We start from the raw sequence: 14,484 nt of genomic DNA, 5'->3' as shown, positions 1-14,484 counted from the left end.
GATCTGAGCTGATCATACGCTTTGGTCAATTCCATGCTACGAAAAACCCAAGCTAGGTCGCTACCATGTCTCCGAGGCTCTAAAATGTCGACAAAGTGCTTCAAGGAGCGACCCCCCGAGGGTTTATTTGAGTTGGACATCGGGGTCTGAAATAAAACCATAATGAGCTGATGTACATACATACAAATGTAGCTTATACTTACCTGCATAGCTGGTTAGTCTGGTTCTAAAGAACCTGTTCCACAAAACGTTACTTTCTACATTTTATTTTAGTATGTTATAGGTAGGTAAATAAAGTCTATTCCGACTGTTATAGGTAGGTAAATAAAGTCTAAACTTTTAATTTTGTGGGAGCCCAGTGAAGTGCTACCTCCTGAAAGTTCACAGCTTGGATCAACCTTATCAGCCTTATCTACAATATCCCTTTCATCTTCATCTTTCATCACTTGCCATCCTCAAATTTCGAGACCGAATTTTCAAAATTTCGCGGGTATAAAAATTCGATAGAAATAACGCAAGAATTAGCCGTGAAACTTTTGAGGTATGCAATAAGCACAACTTTGTTGTAGAAAAGCCTCACTTTTCAACAAAATACAGCTGTATCCAGAGCATTTTCACCTCCTTGGACTTGAGAGGGAAATTTTATGTCGAGGGAATTTTTCCACGTGGGGGATTTTTAGGGTCCGTTCACACGTTCTAAAGAAGTGTCGATTTTCATTTTTTTGAATTCGTACACTCGTAGGAGGCAGCCTAGGTAGTGCGTCTACCTTGTAAGCGCTAGGCCGCGTTTGAATATTTTATTCTGAACTGATAATGTTCGTTCTCAGAACGGCTGGCTTTTTCCTATCCTGTCTTCCTTCTCTCTTCGATTACGACGCGACGGTAAGACCTCAGTAGTTACAGTTCCCTCTGTCAAACCTCTTTTAGGTAGGTAGTAGGTACACCAGTCTACATTCTCTTCAATTTCAACATGATAAAACCTCCATGTGCTTTAGCGTTAGCCTGTGTTTGAGGGAAAAACACTAATACATAGACTTACATTAATTTGTAGATGTAGGGAAAAAATCAAAAACAATCAACTCATAAAAATAATGAATAATAAAAATGTATTTATTTAAAAGTAAATTCATAAAAATGCACAAACTAAAGAAGCACCGAAAAATGTATTCTGTCAAATTAAACTTACAAAATTATTCTCTTTAAAAAAGAGCAAATAAATATTTATAACACAAGGTAATTATACCATTGAAATCTTTCGACTATTTTGATTTTTTGCCACAAGAAAAAAACATAATATATCTGAAACTGGAAACAATCATGAGTAATCTCGGATTGAATCACTAGAACTCATTTATAGCCCTTCCTCAGAATAACCTAAATAACCATTCGAAAATTCAATTATAAAAGTAGATATCTATTTACCAAGATCAAATTTCCGAACGCGCCTATTCATTAATTAATTTATTTAAAATATACATAATTATTCTATACAATAATTTATGGGGTTAAGTAAGGCACAACAATTTGCACAGCACGTGGCTAAATAGTAAATCTAAAGGTAAGGTTAATAAAAATTTAATAAATGAAAAACATGCAATGCGAAACAAGGTAGATAAAGTTATGAACAAAATTTTAAAATTATATACGAAGACCACGAAAAACTTAATGAATCCTTTTATTCCTTCATTCCAAGTTTAAAGAAATTTAGGTTCTTGTCTGGAAAGAATAAAATAATCTATTTCTAAAATATTAGCCACAATTACATTGCCTTTCTACGTACATAGATGATTGCATTTCGTTCCCATTATTACATTTCTTTTTATCACATACTAATTGAGGTGTCCACATTCATGAGGCGAAGAACGTGTCAATAAGAACCACATGTCCACATCTTTCAGCTTTTTAATTTATAATTTAATCGCTAAATTACGCACATGAAGAAAATCAAGTTACTTCTACTTCCTTGGAATTCCTGACAATTTGTAGTTCACACGTAAACTACAATGAACAAAATTTCCTGCCAACTCGTAAGTATTTTTTTTTGTACAAACACAGGATTTCCTAAACATTGTACTGCAAACGGAATTTTGTACTAATAGCATTCAAAGCCCTACTGTACCACAAATACAGTAGTTGTTAATCTACCTACAATATTCACCTACCTAGATTTCATTTACGATTATAGACTTCAAGATCAAATACCCACTGATTTCCAAATTTATTGGGTGAAGAAAAGGGCCTTCTGACCAAGTTGTTTTAATTTAATTTTGTACTATTTTCTTCTTGTACCGTCCGTAATGTTAAGAGTTAAGATACTTGCTGGACTGTTGGATTTCCTATTTCCGAATCTAATTATAATAATTAAAATTATAAATAATAATTAACGTATTAATCTGTGTTCAAAGCTTCTACATTGACATTATACCAGGCTGTTTTGATAATATAGCACGATCAGAAGACTACAGTTTTGACATGAACAGTATTCCTTCACCATCATTCTATGGCCCAGAACCCAATTCCTGAGATTTTCAATCTTCTACAGCACATCTGTAATAAAATGAATATTAGAATCTGGATTAGATAGGATAGTTGGAGTATAGCGCACCTGCTTTATAAGGGGTAGGTCGCATGTTTGATTCCCACTCGGGACGAACGTTGGATGGAAGAGAATGCCCAAGGCATTAATCCCGCCCCTTAGTTGGAATATTATGTAAATAGGTCATTTCATCATTTATTTCATTTCTTTTTTGTTATTAATCCATTATTTTGTTATTGTTTTTCCTCTATTGTTTTGTATATATTTATTGTACCTATACCTTTGTAAATATTCCAAATAAAAAAGTGTTAAATAATAATAATAATAACGTTCCGAAACAGATAAGGATCGTTTTATCCTGAACGGAGAAGGTTCGTTCTTTGAACGGCTGGCTTTTTCCTATCCTGTCTTCATTCTTTCTTCGATTTCGGGACGATAATACCTCCGTTGTTAGAGATCTCTCTATCAAACATCCTTAAAAAATCCGATTATTTATTTAGAATCTAGGAAAATGACCTTATAGTCAATTCCCAGCATTTGATACCTACCAACCAGAAATTTAGAATAAGGAATTACCTTAGAGCTCAGACGGTGATGTGGTGTACTTGAACTGATTCAGCTGAATTTCCACGTCCTCTTCATTGATCTGTGGCAACTCGGATAGATCAGGACTGCTAAATATATCGTACTCCATGCCTGGGCCTCCTTCTAAACCATTCGGATAACTAGAACAATCAGAGTTACACAGTTAGATAGGTCATTTTTACTACATTATTATTTTACTGTCAGTTCTCAGTTCTCAGCCGCTTCGCGTCGGTTGAGTAAACACTAAACAGAAAAATACACAGAAGGACGAAATGAAAAAGTAACTCAACTTACACCACTAAACTTCATAAAATTAAATAATTTACAAATATATAGAAACAGAAACACAAGGGGGAAATGGAAATATGTAAAACGTGAACAAGATAAAATTAAAATAGTGTTTCCCTTCTGGAGGAAATATCAAGTTCAGGGATTTCGGCTCGATCAGTGGCGGTATTATAATGTTTAAAGAATTGCTAGAATTGAAAAGAAATTGTAAAATCTGACACTCTGACAGTAAAGCTGTGATACCACCAAAAATTGTGCAGGGGCTATTTGAAATCATTTGTGATAATGATTGAAGGAAAAAAAAAAAAAAAAAAAAAAAAAAATGACAGTGCTGGACAGGATGAGTGAAATTGATTTTAGAAATGAAAGCGAAATGAAAACACACACAACACAAACAAAACAATATATCATTGTATATTGGAATTACCTTGCTACTCCTCAGAATACTGGTGAGTTATTAGACAAAGCGGTGATTAAGCAACGAATTATCAAAGGAGGGTAAAGTAAAAAAAAAGTAGATATTTACACTTTACATGAAATATATTGGCACGAAATGCATTTAGCTTATAGTAATCCTAATTTATTAATTAAAACATTAATTTAATAAAATTTTTGATAACGACATTTAATGAAATTCTTTGGACGGAGTTAGCGTACTCGTGAAGATATACTCCTCAGAATACTGGTGAGTTATTAGACAAAGCGGTGATTAAGCAACAGAATTATCAAAGGAGGGTAAAGTAAAAAAAAAGTAGATATTTATTTACACTTTACATGAAATATATTGGCACGAAATGCATTTAGCTCATAGTAATCCTAATTAATTAATTAAAACATTTAATAAATTTTTGATAACGACATTTCATAAAATTCTTTGGACGGAGGTAGCGTACTCGTGAAGATCATACTATTGCCCTTTTAGACGAGTGGATTGGAACACATCACATGCCTTCAGGCACACTCCATTTGTCAAGGGTTTAGGCATTGCCTTGCCCTTGGGATCAATTTAATTTGAAGAAACCCATTTACTGATGAAAATTTGTAATGAAACAATAAGTTGAGACGATGGCCTGATACAATCTTTGCGAAAGAAACTGATGCGAGCATCATTGGGCCTATGAGTTTGAGCACTTAATTTAATTTGAAGAAACCCATTTACTGATGAAAATTTGTAATGAAACAATAAGTTGAGACGATGGCCTGATACAATCTTTGCGAAAGGAACTGATGCGAGCATCATTGGGCCTATGAGTTTGAGCACTCAAAGGCCGGGACCACAATCTGAAGTTTAATTTAAACCAATTAGATTGAGCGTCAAGGCTGTAAACTGTAGCAGTAGCTATCAGTTGGATTCTTCCAAGTGCATCTGGATCAGCGATTTCCAACTAGCGGCCCGCCAGACCATTTTTGTGGCCCGCGATGCTTTTAGGGTGGGTCCCTTGGGCTTGATTTTTCTCTTTTAATATGGGGTGAACTCCGAAAATGGAGCATCTACCCCTCCATTCCCTTAAGAAAATATTGGATACGGGCCTACTCTCCTGTGAATGTGGCCGTGTGGCCCGCCAAGTACCTGCCAATGTAGCATGTGGCCCGCATACACATGGAAGTTGGAAATCCCTGATATAGATAGCCGAAAAGGGATAAGAAGAATATGTACAAAAATCAAACAAGAAAAAAAGAAACTCCAATGTTGATGTTGTTGGGTAAACTAGGATTAGGACCCTGGCAACAGAGTCCGTCAGATGCTTCAGCCTAAATTTATACCCCCCAAAAAACTATTGAGGACATGAGAGTAGAGAAAAAACACCCAAGTACCCCTATATGATATTAAGAAATGCTGGAATATTTTTTTTTTTTTTAAATATCAATATTTCATATAATAGACATCTATTTTTTTACATACATAATTGAAGAAACAAACATGGAGCTTCAGCCAGCCTAGTTAGCTTGGTTGGTAGTAATACCTACAAATACATCAAAGATACTTCAGTTCAAAAAACAGAGAAATATTTACTCTATAAAATCCCAATTGATCGAACGAGAATAATCTGCCAACTTAGACTACATGGGGAAATGATTTCGTTCTATCGTTCTATACGGAAGGAAAGGCATTCCGGTGGAACACATTCGAAGAATGCGAAATATGCAATATGAGAACTATGGAAACATTATATCATATCTTCATAATATGTCCCCATTATGAAAACTATAGAAATCAGTTCCTACGGACCTTATTACAAAACCATACTGGAAACGACGCACTACATGCAATACTGAAAATCAAAAATACCGATCACTTGAATAAAGTTTATTATTTCTTTAAATCTGCTCTTAGGAAAAGACAATTTCTTAGAGATGAATAAAGTCATCAGAGTGCATATTACCTGTATAAGTAGCAATCTCTATAGGTAAACTTTTTATAAGTAGGTACAAAGTTAGACTGTATGTAACATTGTAATAGAAAGACTTTTATTTATACAGATAAATATTATTTATTCTAGGCACCTACTTATGTAGAATAGGTACTTGATCATTACTGGACTATTTGGGTCCGAGACCACAATTTTGGAGATTGGAGTTAGTGACTCATTGATTGCCCTGGAGTGTGGTCCCGGGACGTGAGAGAATATGTACTTTTATATTATTTCTATTTTCCACTTGATATAATGGAGTTTTTATTTACTCATTGGATATTTTTTACTTACATACCTATTGTTAATTAGAATTTAAGCCAACCTTTGTAAAAAATTTACTACAAATTTAATACAAATATACTTTTATCTATCGTACCTGATAAAAAAAAAAAAAAAAAAAAAAAAAACATGGAGCTTCATTTTGAAAATAAAATTTGAATTACTAGCAAAATAAGAGCCAGTTGGCCAGGTAGTTAATAGTGACTAAAAAATAAAAAATATGTTCGTCGTTTTTTTCTATTTACCCAGAAAGAAAGTAAAAAAAAAAAATGATGAAGAAGCTGCAATACTGATATTTTTTTAAGTACCAAAATCGAGGTAACTTAATCTTATAAAATCATAAATCTTACAAAAGCTCTTCTAACATTCTAACCCAATTATTTTATTTACCCCCTGAAGGATTCGAACCAGTGTTTCCTTGGTTACAAACTCAATGGCTTAGCAGATACACTATTGGAACTGACAGATAAATGTAACATTTACAAACACACAATAGCAATGCAATGCTTCTTAGGTTGTGGTTATGTACCGGGTTAGGGAAGGCAAGGTTGGTAATAATATCCCAGGGTTGTCCAACCTTTGTGCACCCGAGGGCCACAAGAGACCAAGGTAGAGAGTTGGCGGGCCGCAAAGAAGAGACACACCCGAAAGATAGTTTCTTGATTGGTTTTTCACATGCTTCATAGTCGAAAAAGCACTTTCGCACATGTATGAACTACCAGGTCCAACCTTTGTGCACCCGAGGGCCACAAGAGACCAAGGTAGAGAGTTGGCGGGCCGCAAAGAAGAGACACACCCGAAAGATAGTTTGATTGGTTTTTCACATGCTTCATAGTCGAAAAAGCACTTTCGCACATGTATGAACTACCAAACATTGATGTAATCTTCAGTCCCAGAGTTCGCGGGCCGCGGGTTGGACAATCCTGCAATATCCTGTCTCACCTAGTCCGAGCTCATCTCAACCCGGTACATAACCGCAACCTTGGGCTCAATGGATTTTATAATGACAAGAAGTTTAGGTGAGCCTGAAACATTTATGAAAAGGAAACACTTGCACCTAGACTTTCATGGTAAAGTTAATAATGGAAATAACATAAAGACTTAAAGGCTAGAAATAGAAAGACTAGGTTAATGATAACAATTAATTTTAAAATTGAGCATGACTAGTTTTGGTACAATGGGATACACAATCTCATCTGAACAGTAAATTCAACTCCTTATTATACCTGCCACTCGCATTCAGACCATCTGCCAGACCTGGGTCTCGAGCTTTTTCAGTCACACACGTTAAGACGGTCTATGCCTGTCAGACGGTTTGAGCTTCGGTGAAAGGCAATTATTTTTACTTTTTGTCCTTCTTAACATAAAAAAAAATCCCTAGACAATTGGCACCATATTGGTCATTAGAAATTCCCCCCCCATCAATAATAATAAAAAAAAAAAGTAGATACCGTCTTCTCAGTACGAAACAAATATACCGTTTTCTCAGCACTTTCACAAATGTAATAATAAAAAAAAAAAGTAGATACCGTCTTCTCAGTACGAAACAAATATACCGTTTTCTCAGCACTTTCACAAATGAAAAAAAAAAAATGACCATGGTCATTGTAGGGTTGGGTAAAACTTTCACATAGGTATGAAGATTTCTGTTTAATTTAAGGGAGGCTGCAATAGCTTGGAATGGCAAAGTGACTTTTCTGCCTTGTGTATTGTACCTGTGTATGAACTAAAGAAATAATTTATTGTGTGAGTAGCTAGATATTATATTCATCAGATGCATTTGTGTAAACACTATTGCAGATAGTGCAATTTTCAAGAACAAGAATTTCAAAGGTAACCTTGCTCAATCTGTCTTATGAATATGTATAATTGTATAAATAACTGTTGACTAAAGAATTATCCTAACAGTCTACCTACCTAAATTTACTCTAAAAATTGATTTACATTACTCAACATTTACCTAAAAAGAAAAAAAAAATGTTCCCTAAACAAGAGCGAGGGAGACTAAAGAAAAGGTGGAAAGATTGTGTGAATCAGGACCTGGGTGAGAAAAATTCATCAAGACATGAGGTACACAATCATACCTGGCTGCCTGGAAGAGACTGACAAGAAAAGCCGACCCTATTTAACTAGCAAAAGGCTAGGAAGAAGAAGAGGAGGAGGAGGTACTTACTTGGAGTCGGCACTAACAACAGAGGTCTGTTTAATTTAAGGGAGGCTGCAATAGCTTGGAATGGCAAAGTGACTTTTCTGCCTTGTGTATTGTACCTGTGTATGAACTAAAGAAGAAATAATTTATTGTGTGAGTAGTTAGATATTATATTTATCAGATGCATTTGTGTAAACACTATTGCAGATAATGCAAATTTCAAGAACAAGAATTTCAAAGGTAACCTTGCTCAATCTGTCTTATGAATATGTATAATAATATAATTGTATAAATAACTGTTGACTAAAGAATTATCCTAACAGTCTACCTACCTAAATTTACTCTGAAAATTGATTTACATTACTCAACATTTACCTAAAAAGAAAAAAAAATGTTCCCTAAAAATTGACCTATATTTTCTGAAATTACCTAAATAAAACCTATAACATATTTACCTAATAAAATAAACAAAGAATTTAGCCTCACAAGTTTATTTTGATAGGTTAAGGTATGCATAAACCTATAACATATTTACCTAATAAAATAAACAAAGAATTTAGCCTCACAAGTTTATTTTGATAGGTTAAGGTATGCATTTTTTTTTCTTTCAAGGGGGCTTTCAATTTTATGATTCCAAGAAAAAGAAGAAAATAATGCATTATGTAGGTAATAGATTTAATAGTAAAGGTTAATTTTAATATTGAACGGAATGAATGAACAGGAGGGATCTTTTAACATAAAGCAAAATCTAAAAGGGGCTTTCAATTTTATGATTCCAAGAAAAAGAAGAAAATAATGCATTATGTAGGTAATAGATTTAATAGTAAAGGTTAATTTTAATATTTAACATAAAGCAAAATCTAAAAGGAAATAGAAAATAGTAAATAAAAGGTACACATACATAGGTACAAACAACAATGAACATTGAAACATGAACAACCAAAACGTAAATTCCTACACTACTATATTACGGAACTGTAAACTTGAAAACAGTTTATTTAGGTACTTTGTCACGTTGTGTCACAAAAATTACATTGAAAGCACATTTCTGACTCAACAAGCACACGAAAATGATTAAAAAATAAACTTTGAGCGCCAATTGAGTCAACAAAATTACGAAATTAAAATTATACTCAACAAGCACACGAAAATGATTAAAAAATAAACTTTGAGCGCCAATTGAGTCAACAAAATTACGAAATTAAAATTATAAAAAAAAAAACACGTATACACGTCACAACAGGAACTAAAAACATTGAATAAATAATTTTAAAGAATTAATTTAAACTCATTACATTAATAACAACAATTAAGATACGATAATATAAGAACTCTAATGAAGAAATGTCGAAGACAGAAGAAATGAAAAATACATATTAAACAATGTATTGTATATTTAGAGTACTAAAATAAAGATTAATTTAAACTCATTACATTAATAACAACAATTAAGATACGATAATATAAGAACTCTAATGAAGAAATGTCGAAGACAGAAGAAATAAAAAATACATAAACATGATTCACCAAGTGATTTATTAGCTACCTAGTTGGGAAGAGCTTTAGATTATATCGATAGCAAGTGCTCTCTGCTCTTTGGACACACATTATGCAAATTCGAACTGTTCTTAACCTTACTGTATGGAGTGTATGGCACACAACTTGACTGGATTATTTTTTTATTGTTTTTAAAATTATTATTATTTTCAAAATAAGATGATGATGATCGTATTGATGATGTTTTCAACGTCTAAAGAGATGCCATAGATTCCGCCAGTTGATGGGGAATTCAGATCAAGTCTAAATGATCGACCAAGAGGGATTGGCAGAAATGGAAACAATAGCAAAGCCTACAGGTATCCACTCAATAAATAATATCTAAAGCTCTAAAGAGATGCCATAGATTCCGCCAGTTGGGGAATTCAGATCAAGTCTAAATGATCGACCAAGAGGGATTGGCAGAAATAGAAACAATAGCAAAGCCTACAGGTATCCACTCACTAAAAAAAACAATACCTACTACTCAAAGTCAACAAACTTTGATCCCAAGATCCTCAGTTCAACACTCAGGTGACATTTTATGACATAAAACATTAACTAGTTACTGGACTAACTTATAGAATTATAGATCAGTGCTAACTGTTCTTATGTGACATGAAAAAGTGATGTTCGATTGATATGATATTGTGATCCATATGTCCATATTCCACAAGAACTCATACCTACTCTTACGGATCAACTAGTTACTGGACTAACTTATAGAATTATAGATCAGTGCTAACTGTTCTTATGTGACATGAAAAAGTGATGTTCGATTGATATTATATTGTTATCCATATGTCCATATTCCACAAGAACTTCATACCTACTCGTACGCATAAGAAATAGAACTCATAATAAATGCCCCCTAGCAGGTTGTAGATATCCTAGGCTCTGCATTGTTGGATTGTGTTAGTGGAGATGACAAAACTTCATCTTAATATTGCTTATAATCTTGTTCTAGACCAGAGGTTTCCAACTTCCATGTGTATGAGGGCCACATGCTACATATATTGGGAGGTACTTCGCGGGCCACATATTATGTGGCTACATAGGGAGGCATTGTAGGACCCCCCCCCTCTCTCAACTTTCCAGAAATTCAGTCCGATAGAATTTTGAGCGCCACAGGCGAAATTTTAAAATAAAGTATTCTCCTAATTGTAGCTAAACGCTAAAGGGGGTCAGTTTCGAGGTAAGTTTGTACAAAATCCAAAAAGCTTCGCGGGCCACAAAAATGGTCTGGCGGGCCACATGTGGCCCGCGGGCTGCTAGTTGGAAACCCCTGTTCTAGACTGACTCACAACAATAATAAATAATTTATCAAATTTCCTATTATTGTAATTTTGACATCTCCACTAACAATATTCTGGCAAGATGTAATTTTGACATCTCCACTAACAATATTCTAGAATTCTAGAAAGATGTAATTTTGATATCTCCACTATTATTCAATATGTGAGAATACAACGCGTGCATGGCTTGACTTGACGCGTAATGACGTCAGAGTTGAATCGCACCCAGTCCCACGTATCCTCGGCATATGGAGGTGGTCCGTCCACCACTATGTTCCCTGGAATAGAATACAGGAGTATTGGGTAGGTATATTGAATCTTATTCCAGGAATAGAAGAGAGGATGTTTGGTATATTGAATCTCTTATAATCTTTAAACTGATCTTTAAGTGTGGTCCAGGAGACCTGTCTTTTTTTAGAGAGAGAGAGAGAGAGAGAGAGAGAGAGAGAGTGAATGAGAGAAAGTGAAATGTTCGAAAGGTGTCCATTGCAAAAAAGCCTTTACAATGGGGAGTGTGGGATTGATGTCCGGATATCAGGACATCCAGACCCATTAAAACCCAACCTCTTCCTCTTGGTGTCTTTTTTTTCTTGTTGTCCTATCTATTTTTTCTTAGGCCGGCCACTCACTACCAGAATCAGGTAGACCTGACAGGCGTACCTGTCAGGTCAACCTGATAATTTTCTTTGTGGGTTTTATGCTATCTTTCTTCTCGATGTTCTCATTCAATACCAATTCCATCAGTAACAATCTATGTTGGGATGCCACAGCTTCACCAGGAATCACCTTGCAGTCCTTTACCTTTTTCACAATATCAACGCTACACATCCAATAATCTATCTGCGTTCTTGATCTTCCGCTTTTGAAAGTGATCAAGTGTTCTTCCTTCTTCTTAAAACATGTGTTTATAATTTTCAAGTTATATGCCTCGGCTATGCTTAGCGTTACCTCTCCAGCTTCATTCTTCTGTCCATATCCAAATCCACCGTGACTGGTTTCGTGTCCACAGTTAGAACTTCCAACATGACCGTTCATATCCGCTCCCATCATGACCACTAAACGAAAAGTGTCTGTGACACCGGGTCTGAGTGTTGGATAAAGAAAACAAAACTAATAAAAAGAAATCAAATAAGCACCATCTCGTGCACACATAGAGAAGAAAGACAACATCAAAACGGAGAAAAAGTCAAAACAATCAAAATCGTTCGTGCACGGTTTCCTAAAATAATAATAATAATAATAGATAATAAAATACATCGAAAAATAATAATAATTGAAAATGATAATTAAAACGTCAGTCATGAGTGCCAGTATGAACAAGAAGTAAAAAAGAAAGAACTTAGATAACAACAATAAACAAAAGAAAACCATTTCTCCAATTCAGCAACTGATCCATATCACTAGAAAAATGAGACCAACACAAACAGGACAAGGAGAGAATGGCATAACTTGAATATAACTGTAGAACAAACTTAGAAGGGAAATTGAACAAAAATGAAAAGAGAAGAAAATTAAAAACAAACAAAACTACGAGCCAATTTAGAAACAATTGGTTTAAAATAAACGAAGAAAAAAAGAGGATAATTTGGGGGTGGGGGAGCAATGAAAAAGAAAATTGACGACAGAAGAAAATGGAAACACAAAATTACGAGCTAAAAAAGAAACAACAACTTGAAATTAACGAAGACAAATGGTAACTAAATGAAAAGGAAGAAACAGAGCATTGCAACTCTACAGCCAGGATGACACCAAAAGAAACCATCAGATCGAGTTTACTTGGTGGGACGAGATATATCGTAGGAAGAGAGAGTAACGTCTTGACGGAAGTTTTTCGGATCCAAAATGGTAGGAAGGACCGCATCTCTGTGCATGTCTCTGTCGAAAATAGAGAAAAATCCCCCATAAGCACAACATTTCCTATCCGCTGGTATTAAGGCGAGGGTCTATGGTCCCCGTTGTGGCCGCGCACTCCATGACAAAACGTACTGACCTACTTATGTACACAGAGGTTCGATGCTTCATTGCATCGTCACATTCCAAGTTACAACAAACAACCCTAAAGGCTGAGTAGGAACTAAACAAGAGATAAAGTGAGGAAGAGAGAAAAAAAGTTGAGAGAATGGAAGTGAGGGGGAGAAAAGAGCGAGGATAAGCACAACATTTCCTATCCGCTGGTATTAAGGCGAGGGTCTATGGTCCCCGTTGTGGCCGCGCACTCCATGACAAAACGTACTGATCTACCTACTTATGTACACAGAGGTTCGATGCTTCATTGCATCGTCACATTCCAAGTTACAACAAACAACCCTAAAGGCTGAGTAGGAACTAAACAAGAGATAAAGTGAGGAAGAGAGAAAAAGAGTTGAGAGAATGGAAGTGAGGGGGAGAAAAGAGAGAGAGAGACTAAAGAAAAGGTGGAAAGATTGTGTGAATCAGGACCTGGGTGAGAAAAATTCATCAAGACATGAGGTACACAATCATACCTGGCTGCCTGGAAGAGACTGACAAGAAAAGCCGACCCTATTTAACTAGCAAAAGGCTAGGAAGAAGAGGAGGAGGAGGTACTTACTTGGAGTCGGCACTAACAACAGAGGCTCAATGTCCTCTCCAATACGGGAGGTGTTCATTGATATAAATAACTGGGTTATAGAATGTTATCAGGTGTTGCCAGATCTACTAATAGCGTCATCACGTGATAAGACTGATATGCAGATTACCGTACACCTTCATTTAGATAACTCACTCAGTAACCGTACCTCCATTTAGATAACTCAGTACACTCAGTAGTCAGTACCTATGTATACCTAATGAGTTGTGAACCGAGTGATGATGGTCTCCTTAACATTACTCGTCTGCGCGCGGCGTAAGGCTTAAGCTGCGTCTAGCCTGCGGCGCTATTTCAATGAATTGGGAGGAGGTTGTAAGAACCCTGACCAAAGATCAGATGCTGTTTACAAAAACACATTTTACGAGAGGAATGCGGCTCGCGGCCAAAAATTTAAGATCCAATGCGGTCCGCGGTCACTTAGAGTTTTGGCACCCCTGCCCTGGTCTAGACTATAATCAACCGAGGTCGCTCGACATCTACTGGAAACCATTTAAGCGACTCGACTCGAGTGTGAATTATGCGGCCAGTGGATTCATGCAAAATGCTACAATGTTCCAAAGAAAGATTACAAATCTCTACAGAAATAAAGTGGGAGGGTGCTCATAATTTGGGAGGGTGATTAATATTTGGGATCATATTTTCCACTATGGAAACAAACCAAACTTCTAAAGATATCTGCCCTGTTTGTCTCAAAGTCAATGGAAATTTCATGATCGAGTGTGAATTATGCGGCCAGTGGATTCATGCAAAATGCTACAATGTTCCAAAGAAAGATTACAAATCTCTACAGAAGG

The 14,484-nt window shown here is 35.5% G+C and overlaps 1 long non-coding RNA gene across 1 annotated transcript; it reads left to right on the top strand.

Moving 5' to 3' along the window:
• The first annotated feature begins 284 nt into the window (after positions 1-284).
• Positions 285-14,094, top strand: LOC113467495. Its single transcript, XR_003391556.1, has 3 exons — positions 285-296; positions 1,002-1,006; positions 13,676-14,094. It is a non-coding gene; the product is annotated as an uncharacterized LOC113467495 (long non-coding RNA).
• Positions 14,095-14,484: the final 390 nt, after the last annotated feature.

The sequence above is a fragment of the Diaphorina citri genome, unplaced genomic scaffold (assembly GCF_000475195.1).
Source record: "Diaphorina citri unplaced genomic scaffold, Diaci psyllid genome assembly version 1.1 scaffold488, whole genome shotgun sequence".
Classification (NCBI taxonomy): domain Eukaryota; kingdom Metazoa; phylum Arthropoda; class Insecta; order Hemiptera; family Psyllidae; genus Diaphorina; species Diaphorina citri.
Note: the sequence above shows the minus strand (reverse complement) of the source record. Positions and strands in the feature narration are given on the sequence as shown.